The sequence below is a fragment of the Rattus norvegicus genome, chromosome 20 (genome assembly GCF_036323735.1).
Source record: "Rattus norvegicus strain BN/NHsdMcwi chromosome 20, GRCr8, whole genome shotgun sequence".
Lineage (NCBI taxonomy): Eukaryota > Metazoa > Chordata > Mammalia > Rodentia > Muridae > Rattus > Rattus norvegicus.
Genome location: NC_086038.1, coordinates 19,442,964 through 19,456,084, shown reverse-complemented (window position 1 = coordinate 19,456,084; position 13,121 = coordinate 19,442,964). Strand labels below are relative to the sequence as shown.

The window sequence follows — 13,121 nt, the reverse complement described above, 5'->3', positions numbered from 1 at the left end:
ATGGTTAGAGACAGAGACTATAAAGTGAGTCAACAAGAACCCTGGGACAAAAGTCTTCAGGAAGTCAGACCCACGGTGGCCCTGCACTGGAGGGAGACCCGACGGAGGAGGAAGAAAAGAACAAAACGGAAGGAGCTCTTTCCCATTCTGAGAAGTGGGAGAAGTCAACTTCTTCAAAGACAGAGGATGGGTACACTGGGGTTTGTCAAGTATGGTGACTCACACCCAGTACTTGTGACACAGTACCAAGAGGATTACAAATTCTCGGATAGATCCAGTTTTTAAAAAATAAAAATAAAAATACGGGGAGTAGACCAGGAGGGGAATAAAATCTGGAGTATAAAGTTAATTAATTAATTGTTTTAATTTAAAACAATAAAAAAAATAAATAAATAGAAAGAAATAACTCTGTATATGTAGACACTTTGGGATTATTATTTATTTATTTATTTATTTATCTTTTCTCTTGAGCAAGAGAGGAAAGGATTGATCAGTAGAAAATTATTTTCAAAATACTAATAAGTAATTGCAAAGTAATACATGCCAAAAACTTTATCTGTAATTCATTCTGCCTGGGGTTCTTTTTCTTTTATTCGTGTTCTTACCTGATCGATTTTACATGTGTCTTTAAACTGTACCCAGGAAGAAAGCACAGTATGAGCGTGTGATATGTCGGTGACCACGAGGAAAGGAGAGAAAATGGGTGGCGTGTGGGCACGGGACAGTAACACGGTGCGGGGTCTGAACTGGAGAGAGAGTGTGATCCTTTAGTCCGGGCACCTCGGCCCAGCCCCGCCGGTTTCTGCTATCAGTGACCTATTTGTGCCTAGTGTAAACAAGCGGAGAAGTGTCCACAAAGCACTGTTGACACCGCCCCTGCTGGTTGGCATTGCTGCGTGTGGGCAGGAACCCACAGGCTGGAGAGTGGAAGCACTTGTGCTCAGAGACCTCTTGGAGCGAGCCACAGCCTGTTTCCCTCCCCACCCCTGATGTCACTTGGCCTTTTGATCCCTCCCAGAGAGAATTTGCAGTGAAGGTCACTGTCTCAGCACCTTGACCATGTTAAACTGTTAAACTGAAGCCAGACAATGGGAGGTGAGAAAATGAAGGTGAGCCCTGTGATTATCTCTGTTTGGGATGAGAAGGGAAAGTGGTGGTGGGGTGGGTAGGAGGGAGGGAAGGGAGCCTGAAAGGTCTGCTGCGTTGGTTTGGTCAATGAACAGCGTGCTGTCTTACTCTTGCCAGTCCTTAGGGCCAAGAACCAGGAAGAGATCTTTCAGTTCCTTGTGGGAGTTCTATCATAAGCATCTTGGTCCATAAGATACATTTACAAGATAATCTCGAATGTACTTTGCGATCTGATTTTCCGAGCTGGGCACTTTTCCTCATACGTACGCTTTTAACTTGACTTCTATGTAAAGGTCAAAATCAGTTTGTATTTATAACAGAGGGAAATAAGATAATATCCATCCCCCCCCCCCAAAAAGTATCTTTTATTTTGTTTGGTTGTATTTTTTTTAAATTCTCATTCTTTTTCTCTAACAAACTTGGACAGTCTTACAGTTACTAAACATATGTTCTAAAGCATCCTGACCCATGTCTTCAGTCTGCAATGATGCTTTTAAATATCCTGGAATTGGGGTTGGGGATTTAGCTCAGTGGTAGAGCACTTGCCTAGCAAGCGGAAGGCCCTGGGTTCTGTCCCCAGCTCCGGAAAAAAAAAAAAAAAAAAAAGAAAGAAAGAAAGAAAGAAAGAAAGAAAGAAAGAAAAAAAGAAAAGAAAAGAAAAAAAATCCTGGAATTGCTATATAGTGCCCACCATGCTTAAGGAGACTGTGACCCACATGAAGGTTGGATATGTGAATCCGGAGGGTGTCCCCAGGTGGCATATAAACTTCCTGAGAGCAAAGACTTTGCTGGGTTAGAACCATCCCAAGCAAAACCGGGGACCCTTGAATGTTAAATAGGGAACCAAGCCTTTATCTACAGAGCAGCCATCTCCAGTTTTGACTCATGGGAAGTGAGGAGGTACCAGCCTGGAATAAAGAGTTAAAAAAAAAACAAGTAGAGCGCTTACCTAGGAAGCGCAAGGCCCCGGGTTCGGTCCCCAGCTCCGAAAAAAAGAACCAAAAAAAAAAAAAAAAAAAAAAAAAAAAAAAAAAAAAAAAAAACAAAAAAAAAAACAAAAACAAAAACAAAAAACAAAAAACCACAGCCTTTTTGAGCTGGAGAGAGTGATAATTCCACTGATTTAGGTGCGGACAGACAAGTAAACTCAGGAGAGGGTGAAGATGAGGATCTGGCCTCAGTAAAGATATCAATGATTCTTGATTTGAATAAAATGGCTGCCAGGTGGATAGCCTCTCTACAGCCCCTGCTGCTGTCGGGAAGGGAAATAGGAAGAAGCCAGATGATGAGAGTTAGGTGAGTTTTCTGATAGACAGGCCGTGGAGGTTCCACAGAAGCCAGGAGAACCCAACATATGGGGTTGGGGAACAGATCTTCCCTGGGCTGTACAGCTGTAGGAACTCTCTCAGAGCACCCCCGATTCATCTTTCCAGTTCAATGCTCTGTTTATTAATGAGCAGTGACTGACCTAGAGTCCCCAACAGACTCTCCTCAGTGCTGAGACAGGGATTTCATAAAGGGAGTAGTCTTTGTGGGGCTGAGGACAGAGTGCAGTTGGTAAGTGTTTGGGCAAAGAATGAATGCTCATGAAAAGCTAGCTGTGTTGCCATGTGCTTGTCACCCAACATTAAAGACGTAGAGACAAGAAAATCCCTAGGGCTCACCTTCTGGCCAGCCAGCCAAGCTTGGTGAGCTCCAGGTCAGAGAGAGACCATGTCTCAAAGAAACAAGATGGATGACCCCTGAGAAACCACAGCCAAAGTCATCCTTTGGCCTCCGTGTCTCTCTCTCTCTCTCTCTCTCTCTCTCTCTCTCTCTCTCTCTCTCACACACACACACACACACACACACACACACACACACACACAGTTGAAAGACACGAATGATTTGCTAATTGAATATTTCTAAGTATATTTGTGATGCTGCCAAGCCAGGCGTCAAGTTCATCTTTAGGAATAACACTCTTTTCATAGAAATAATCACCAACTCCATAGAAAAGTGCTATTTTGTGTTTCAATTTCCATATAGCCATTCCTGTGTATAAATAGTCCATTTTATCTCAACGTTTTTGTGCGGTTGCACATGAAAAGTCTCTAGGAATGGATTTCATGCCAGAAGGATGAAATAGTTGCTTTCTCTAGAGTGTGATAAGGTAACATGGTTTCTTCTGAGGATATTAAAAATTTATGGCCTTTTTTTTCCCAAAGTACTAAGAAATTCAAATACAAATTCTTCTTTGACTGGGTTGACCAGTGTGTGTGTGTGTGTGTGTGTGTGTGTGTGTGTGTGTGTGTGTGATGTTGTATGCATGTGTATGAGCACGTGTGTATATATATGCATGTATGTGTGTATAGACTTGAGTGTGTGCATGTGTATGCCTGTGTATGCACGTGTGTACATGTGTGTGAACATGTGTACATTGCATGTGTGCAAATGTATATGTGTCTGCACTTGAGCATGTCTGTGCATACATCTGTGTATACGTGTACATGTGCTTATATGCCTGTATGCACATGTATGTGAGCATGAATGTATGTGTGTGCATGTGTGTCATATACTTGAGTGTGTGCATGCGCATTCTTTTTTATTCTCAATGTTGTTTTCTGATTTTTATTCAGATCTTAATTGATTCAATTTTTGGAAACCACATCAAATCCTTAAGGTAAAATGTGTCAGGATACAAACATACTAAGTACCTTGTTTTTATTGGGTTTTTGGTTTTGGTTTTTGGTTTTTGGTTTGTTTTTTCTTTAAAAAGCTGAGATCAGTTGAGTCTAATAGTTTAATTTATCCTTGTTTATCCCAGCACTACACACACATAAGAGAGAGAGAGAGAGAGAGAGAGAGAGAGAGAGAGAGAGAGAATGAAAAGTAAAAAGAAATGTCTAACTTGACAATACTCTGAGACAAGTATGTCCAGAAGATTCCATTCTTCCAAATAGATAATGTTATAACCAGAGAAAAGAGAGTGACAACCCAAAGCCACCTGATTGGCTGCAGTTGGCGCTTGCCTTACATGATCATATTTTGTCTGTTTGGCAGGAGGGCCGATGGCCGTAACCAGCTAGACCTGCAAAAGGTACTGTTAGGTATGCGTGTAGTCTGTTTGTGCATCAGCTTACTGTACAGGTGTGACAGGGCCTGCATCTAGCCATCGATGAAAATTAGAAGGTCAGTTTAGTTCAATCTTAGCTGAGTGCAACACCTGTTGTTTTAATAGGATTATCTCTCCACTCCTTACCTCACTGGATCATCAGAACAATCCTACCAAGTAGCTAAGATCATGGGAACAGGGATCATACTCAGTTGGCACAGACTGGCCTAGCATGCACAAAGCCCTGAGTCCCACCCCCAGAACTGTATAAAACCAGGCATGTTACTGATGCTTGCCTGTAGTCCTAGCACTGGGGATATAGATGCATGGGAGCTGATATTCAAGGTCATCCTTAGCTATGTAACAAGTGTTGAGGCAAGCCCAGGTTACATGATTTAAAGAAAAATAATTGAGGGCAGCCCAGACTACATGATTAATAATAGTAGTAATAATAATAATAATAATAATAATAATAATAATAATAAACCCTCGAGGAAGGTTCACTCTGGCATCCTGCTTCCAAAGGTGGACCCTTTCCCTAGGTCCAGCTTTCAGCCCCTTTTGTTCTAATTTTTTGGGAGATTTCCAAATGATATGTCCTAGCTAAGCATTTCTTGTCCTGATGAAGAATAATCACTGCTATATGGAACAAATACTTTTTGGCAACTTCTCTTCACTATGTGTCTCATGCTTCCAACTCCTTCCTAGGTTTTACAACAAAGAGGCATCTAGAAGCATACACTTCACCAGGCTATCTTCAGTAATGAAAATGGAATTGAAGCTTATTTTTCCCGTTTGCATGGTAAGTACTAATTTGTGTGACCAAATTAGCGTTGCACTCCAAAGTGTGTGTGTGTATTTATATATATATATTTTTTTTTAAATGTAGAAATGTTGCTTTGCGTAAAGATGGCACACTGTATGAATAACAACAAGACTCATCTTAAGGGTTTTTGCATTTTCACAAAAAAAAAGGAAATAAGAACACTCCATTTTTAAACATTACATCATGGGTTTTATAAATTGTAGTTGAACATGTTTCCTCTGATCTAGAATTTGAGTCATCTTGACCTACATAGGAGTTGGAATCATGAAAATAACATGAGTCTTCCCTGCATATTTTATATACAAGTAGAGTTTTGTGCACAAAACTGACATGTGGTCCCTGAAACATCATGGCCGCATACAAGAAAGATTTAGAAATGGACAGATTGCTGTTCAGTAGCGCTCCTGTTCTTCCCAGATGTCCCACGTGGAGTATCTACACCCCTCTTGGCCCCAGCACTGGTCTGCTTTCAACTCAGAAATTCATGATCACTCTGCAAGTGGCTAGGCCAAAGGTCAGCGTGAACAGGAGAAATCAGCTTTTGGAGAAAAAGGACAATGTTGATGGATTTTTTTTCTTCTTCTTCCCAGACTGACTCTGCCTTGCCTACCCACAAACTCCTGTGTTAATTTCAGTCCACAATGTGTTTTATTTTTATTTCTATATTTAATGTTCCGATGCATATTTTACAGAAATGCCTTCTGTGTGTAGCTATGAATAGTGTAAGCATTTCAGTTATTCCAGGCTTGGGGAAGAGCACGTACCTGAATGTATGTGAGGGCTGAGTTACAGATAACTCTTAGACAAATGTGGCTTTTATTACCACTAACTACACAGAGTAACTTCAACAAAACATTACAAAGTAGAAGTCCTTAAGGGAACCCTTAATAATAAGCCATGTGACTACTCTGGTATTAGCATATAGATTGGATGTATGGAAGAGCTTGGAAAGGGCCAAGGTTCCCTGAAAAATGGTTTATTCTGTGTCTAAAAATTGTACATAAGGCTGAAATGGCACGTTTAAAGCACCATATCTTATCTGCCCATAAATACAGCACTTGCAAAGCAAAAGTAAACATAAGCTAAGCCTGTGAACAAATTATTGAAAGGTTTTAAGTGTGCTGGGACCATAGTCACTATATGTCACCACGTGTGCATACATAACTTAAAGCGTAGGTAGGCAGTTGTTTGCCCCTACATCTCTGACTAGGGGGAGGGGAACTTGCGCTAATGAGTCAGGATCCTGTTTACACTATTAATCCCCTAAGCAATTGCTCATTTAAAGACATTCCGTTTTTGGGGTTTCCATTCATTAAATCCATTTGCAGCGTATGCAGACTTTCAATTTTCCAGCCATTTTTCATAAGCCAAATTCAAATAGACCCGTGTCATAATGCCTCTCATTAAGGCGCTGGCCTTTGCTTTTAAAAGGCGTCTCAGAACAGCTATGTACATAAAAGTTGCTAACTCAAATGCCCCTGTATTTTAGAAAAGTCAACCTATTAAACGTTACTATGTGAAACGTTCTCTCTGTGATGGAAAGTATACGCATGCTGAACACGTGTCTAATTCCTAATGTTTCAATAAGTTCCATTTATTCTGGGTGTTTCTTTCCCCTGCTTTGACTATGCAATTCTATTTTTAACTGCCACTATGCCTTCAGGATTTTAGGTAAGCTCTCAGGGTACAAAAGAGTTTGATGAATTCTTTGCAAATCTCACACGTGCTTAAAATGTATTTCAATCATCTCCAACCTCCCCTCCCCACAACAGCCCACTCCGCCCCTGCCCCCCGTTCCCAACTTCATGTACTTATTTTTAATTCTGTAGACTCATATGTAGAGGAAAGAGACAGGAGAGAGGTAGGGAGGGATGCAGAGGTTTAGCAAATGGGGACTTTAGATTTAAAATAATAATATTATTATTATTAATAAGGAAGCCCACAACACTAGAATGGATATATTTAGACCCTTACCTCAACCTCAACCTTCTTTAAAAATAAAATAACCCACTGAGTACGACTTGTACTGCCCATATACTCCTGGGCATGGAGCCATCTCCATGGTTGACCTACTTGGGGCCACACCCTTAAAGAAAACTGACTCTCCCTCCCCCTAGAAGCCATGAACTCTCTCAGCCAGAGGTGGGGAAGCCCTTGTGAGCCTTCCCAGCCCCTTGCTGACTGGTTTGATGGTGGGCAGGTAGTCACAGCTGCTGTGAACTCATGGATTGCAGCTATCCTGTTGTAACAGAACCTCAGACTGTAGCACAACTGACGCCATGATGGAAGTCCCATTCGGGCCGTAGAACTCAGTGAGTAGACAGCACCATCTGCCAAAAGGACAACAAAGGCCTAATCCATCAAAGTCCATAATTCTGAAGAAGTCTCTAAATGTACTAACCTTGCCTTTTGGTTTCCACCCCTTGTTAACCAAAATATGTCAACCCAGAACGTGATTTTGTGCTTAAAAGCTCGCCCTGGGAAAGGATCAGTGCCTCACCAAGCATAGTCTCCCAGCTAACACTTTCTATTGTCTTAAACTCATGTCGTAGCCGTCTCCTCTGGTGACTGCCCCACAGCACTAGCATGTCCAGAAGACCTGTCTCTTCTCTGTTCCTCCCTACCCTCCGACTCTTACAACCTTCCCACCCCACCTTCCTTCACGATTCATAAAAGGTGCATTTAGCAGACCAATCTTATCTACCTGGTTTAGAGACATAAAAATGTGGAGCCAAATTCTTCTAATTCTAGTGCTGAAAGGTGAGCTCTAATAGTTGGGGGCATTTTAAAGGGTAGAGTTTCCAGAGAGCTCCTGAATATTTGACTGAGAAATTGAGAGATAGGTCCCATAATCAGTTTACACTACAGAAATGGTTCTGTCCACCCTCACATGGAATCTTGAAAGACATACTTAAGGGACGAGAGTAGAATTGCTTAAGCAGGGGAAATAGCACGTGGGATTGAGGCAGGGTCTGCAAGGTGCCCAGGAGCAGCACTCGGAGTGTGAGAGGCTAGAAATGAACACTAAGAGGAAAACAGCTTTGAATGCCCTGGGAAACAATGCCTAACAAGGCTATCTCTAGGCAGCTATCAGATACCTGTCTAGTTCAGTGTGTGCCTAGGCTTGCTACAAGGTACCTAGATGTAGTCCTCTTTGCGAGGAAGACATACAAAGCAGAATCCGGACGTATTTGGGTTCAAACTCCAACCTAGGAATATATGCAAATCAAAAGGGATATATAAGTCACCCTTATTTTTTTTTTCCTGTTGCTATAAAACTACATCCTGTGAAAAACAGGTTAAGGGAGGGAGGCTTTAATTTGACTGACAGTTCAAGGTACAGCCCATGCTGGTGGTCTACTAAGGAGAGTGGGAGCTTGAAGCGGCTGGCCACAGGGCATCACAAGCAGGAAACAGCTGGGAAGGATACAATCTAGTACTCAGTACGCACTCTCTCTACATTACACAGACCAAGGTTCCTGCTCTGTTCACAACAACTATAGGTCTTCCCCACATCAATTCATGGAATCTAGATAGTCTCCAACAGGCATGCCTACAGGCACCCACACCCCCAGCTCGTTTTAGGTCCTGTCAAGTTGACAATTAACGCTAGCCATCCCGCAACCCAAATGGGAAAATAAAGAAGAGAGAGGTGGAAAGAAATGGTACCCTAAAATGAAGACAAGTGTTACAGTAGCTTCACTCTGGTTGGTCCTGAAGGACAGGCATCAATAGTTACCCTCTTAACACAGGATTACACTGAAGGTCTGAAAAAGGAAAGAAAGTTGAATATCCTGGAAAACTCATGCGTTATAAAGGAAAATAGGTTTTGTTCAATTAACTTCCCTTCTTTTAAGCAATATCCTATGTGAAACTTAATAGCAATGGTTTCCTAAAAAGATACAAGTTCCTCTCTTGCTGGAATCACCCGAAAGAAGCATTTTCTCTCACTTAGAGAGAGCACTTGTGTTACCATTTGTATAAATTTTTAATACTGAATAAAATATTAGTGTTTAGCTTAATATTGATTCTAAGCATAATATCCCTCCATAATGGCACACTAATTGGTTAGAATTAAATCAGACAGATTCAAGAACCCTGAGACTGTACCCAGTAACACTTGTAATTTTTTTTCATTAGTTTCCAGAATTCCAATTAAAATGGAATTAATCTGCTGAATAAAAGATCACGGGACAGTACAAGCTCAGTGTGGTGTGTCTGTGTCATGTAAGGCCACTTCTTGCCACTCCTCCATCTTCACTTTAGAGTACAGGAGGAGGAGGGGAGAGGGGAAGGGGAAAGGAGCAATGAAATTAATATGTGAATTTCATGCACAGAGTAAGAAACCCTGAAAACAGAGGAAGTCAAATACATCAAGCAATCCATACGCATCGAGATGGAACCCCTGCGCAGAGGCAGAATACATACATGGAAGGAGTTTCCTGGATTAAGGTGGCCTATTGAATTGGGGTTATCTACAAGCAGTGAGGCAGTGTGCATGCACTGAGGTGGTCTACTGTATTGAGGCAGTCTATATGCACAAATGCAATATGCATGCATTAAGGAGATCTAATGTGTTGAAGCAACCCTCATGCACTGTGGTGGTCTGCATTGAAATCATCCCCGGGCCTTAAGTTGGTCTACGGTCATTGAGTTCTCTAGCTTACCATCACGCTATCTTAGACATCTTCCTTAGACTTCCCAGAGCCACAGTGATCCCTTCAGTGATGTTAGGCCACTAGCAGTACTTCCCAAAGACCTTGAGGAAGCAAACCAGTTCTCAGTGAGTGGGTGTCTTTGGTCCCAAGTAATAATTCATAAGGACTAGAATTTGGGCTGTGACTATATATACAACTGGTAGCTAGTGAGTGCAAGCCTCGGGTGCTGCTAATATCCTTAGACAGTCTTAGCTGGGGTTTTACTGCTGTGAGCAGACACCATGACTCTTATAAGGACAACATTTCATTGGGGCTGGCTAACAGGTTCAAATGTTCAGTCCATTGTCATCAAGGCACGAGTATGGCAGTATCCAGGCAGGCATGGTGCAGGAAGAGCTGAGAGTTCTACATCTTCATCTGAAGGCTGCTAGGTGAAGAGTGGCTTCCAGGCAGCTTGGACAAGGGTCTTAAAGCCCATGCCCACAGAGACACATTTCCTCCAACAAGGCCACACCTCCAAATAGTGCCAGTTCCTGGGCCAAGCATATACAAATCATGACAGACCTGCAGGACAGGTCCCCACAATGAATTCTCCTCAGCACAAGAGGTCAAGAAAACAAGGCTGAGAAAGGCTTAATTAAAGGCATGGATGGAATGAGCATGGTGCCTGACATGATTACTCCTCATAAAAAATACCGGGCCAGGCTGATGCTCTTGTTACTATGATGGAGTTGAGAAGGAAGAGAATCATACACGTGGTGTTAGCCCTGAACACTGCAAACGAGGTAGTCAGCCCTCTCAGGGACATTGTGTTAACCAGCCAAGCATCTGCTTGGGGTGACCTGTTTTTAGATGCTGACCTACTTAATGCTTAACCATTCTAGAAGGTCTAAGGATAGGTAGTATCAAAGTTCACCATCTGTCATGTGATGTCTGTGTACTCAGAAGTCAGGAAGAAATAAGACAGAGCACTCCTTCGTGGTACATTTTAACTTCTGCTACTACTTGGTGGTCAGGCCTTTGTTTTAGGAAACAGACTTGGGTCTGGACAAATGAAGTTCAGAAGTTACTTTCTGCCTATGTAAGATCTCATTAGCTAGTTACATGAGACATGGCTGTGACAATCTCAAAACGAGTTGAATAAAACACACACACACACACACACACACACACACACACACACATGATTGACTTAAACTAAGCTATTTTAAGTAGAGAAGATTCTTAACATAGGAATTTATTTTAAGTAGAGAAGATTCTTAACATAAGAATTCAGGGTCAAAATACCTGAGAGTTTCCATTTCAAGGTTGGGACCATGTAAGCTCTAGGACTCTGAATAATTTACATAACTTTTCTGAGCTGTTTTCTTGCCTATTTAACAAGAATATCATTACCTCACAGGAGTGTTGGGAAAATTAAATGAGACATAAAGCATTTGGCAGATGGTAAGCAGTTAATAAAAGATAATGGTCTTTGATTCCATTTTTTTTTCTTTGACTCGAAACTAATTCTGGGTGTCTCGAATTAATATGGTGGCTGTGATGACCTTCAGTTGTCATTGTAAAGCACTTTCTGTGATGTTTAGAGAGACTTCTTTATGAAAATAAGCTCAAACAACATCCCTTCTACTCAGTATTTAGTCCCAGCACTTGGGAGACAAAGGCAGGCTGATCTCCATGAGTTCAAGACCAGCAGGGTCTACATAGTGAGTTCCAGGACAGCCAGAGCTACATAGTGAGACCCTGTCTTGAAAACAAACAAAAATCTTTGACTCATTTCATTTAGGTTAACTTCAAAAGGAAATGCCAGTCACACCAGCACACATCCAAATGCTATAACTTCAGGGGCTAAGAAGGAGAAGTTTGAAATCAGTCTAGGAATTTAGGGAGACATTGCCTGTCTCTAATTTTTTTTAAAGGGAGGAGATGAGAAGAGGAGGAAGAAAACAGATATTAAACATCTAATTTCCCAGTGAGAATTTTTCTAAGAAAATAAAGGTGAATTTCTAAAATGAAAGAAAAATAGTGTGCCTCTCTTTATGGCATATCTAATAAAGCTAATAATCCCCTTCTTAATTAGCCAAGTAATTATAACTCAACAGAAAATTTCCCAGATGAACATAGTAACCTACTTCAGAGAGGGAAGTGGCCACTCTTACCTAGAATGACACTTTCTCAGCCCCAATTTAACCTGAAAATCCTCAGGAGAGGTAAGGCGCAAACTATGCATAATCTAATCGGTCCAAGGACCCGGTATGGGCTAAATTCATTTGTCACTCATGCATTCAATTCCTCATTCCCTTTTTTCCTTGGAGGATAGTCACTCCTTTCGTGTTCCTGATGCCAAAGGGCTTTAAGTTTGAAAATAAAGACAAGTCTAAGCCAAACTCTGTCTCTCTTCACCTGGAAACAAGGTTCCTTCTTGTGTCCTGCATTTCCAGCTCCCCCCCACACACACACAAAAAAACAAAGGCACTCATTTCTACCACATCTTACACAAGATTTAGGAAAGGAATTTATCTACTCTGGCAATAGGTACTTGAAATCCCCAAGCATGAATGCTGTTTTTATTTCTATTTCTTTGGGATCTTGTTTCTTTTTCTTTTAAGGCAGTCTCTTGTAGCCTAGGCTGCCCTCAAAATCATTGTGTAGTTGCAATTTTCCTTCCTCTACCTTCCCATTGTGCCACCACACACAGTTTTGTGCAGCGCTGATAACTGAACCCAAGGCTTACAGAACACTACACAACCATTCTCCCAACAGAGCCACCTCTCCAGCCCAAGAGAATTTTGTTTGGTTGGTTGGTTGGTTGATTTGGTTTGGTTTTTTGTTTTGCTTTGTTTTTGCTTTTAGAGCACATGTTTTATCTTTCATTAAAGATGTGCTCAGCCTTAATAGTTGGCACTGTGGCAAGGCTTTTAAGTTAAGTTACTGGATCCTCACAGGGTGGCAAGCTCTACGCCCTCTTTTTCATTGCAATATTTGGATGCATTTGCACCGCATTTTCTTTCTTTCTTTCTTTCTTTCTTTCTTTCTTTTTTTTTTTTTTTTTTTTGCATTGCATTGCATTGCAAACTCTTATTTGTCATCCACGTCTGGATCAGATCTATTCAATGTGGGCAAACATAGTTATTGGTGTTGATCCATTTAAGGAAATGTGTTTGTCCCCCCATCTTTCTCATGCCAATAACGGGTGCTTATCATCTTGCTCTTTACTCTAGATCTTCCCACAGTGTTGAGTCGTTCAGAGTCAAGGGCTCTGGCCTCACAGACCTCTCTTCCTTCTCTCTCCTCCCCAATTCCAGTCCAATCCAGACACTCAGGGTCCTTTGACTTCCACTTGCCTCCAGACCTTTCCACACTCATTGACTCTTCTACAGTATGACTTGATCTCACAGCCTTGTCACTTGCTGTC

At 41.6% G+C, this 13,121-nt stretch overlaps 1 protein-coding gene across 3 annotated transcripts in view; it reads left to right on the top strand.

Annotated features, from left to right (window-relative positions):
- The first annotated feature begins 902 nt into the window (after positions 1 to 902).
- Rhobtb1 (Rho-related BTB domain containing 1) overlaps positions 903 to 13,121 on the top strand; it is a 128,986-nt gene continuing 116,767 nt past the window's right edge. For 2 of the 3 annotated variants that reach the window (XM_063279165.1, XM_039098733.2), the window contains exons 1-2: positions 930 to 1,109; positions 4,931 to 5,024. The gene's annotated coding sequence lies outside the window, so the exon portion shown is untranslated. Of the gene's footprint in view, positions 1,110 to 4,930; positions 5,025 to 13,121 lie in introns of all 3 variants that reach the window. The other variant, XM_039098734.2, reaches the window with a different exon arrangement.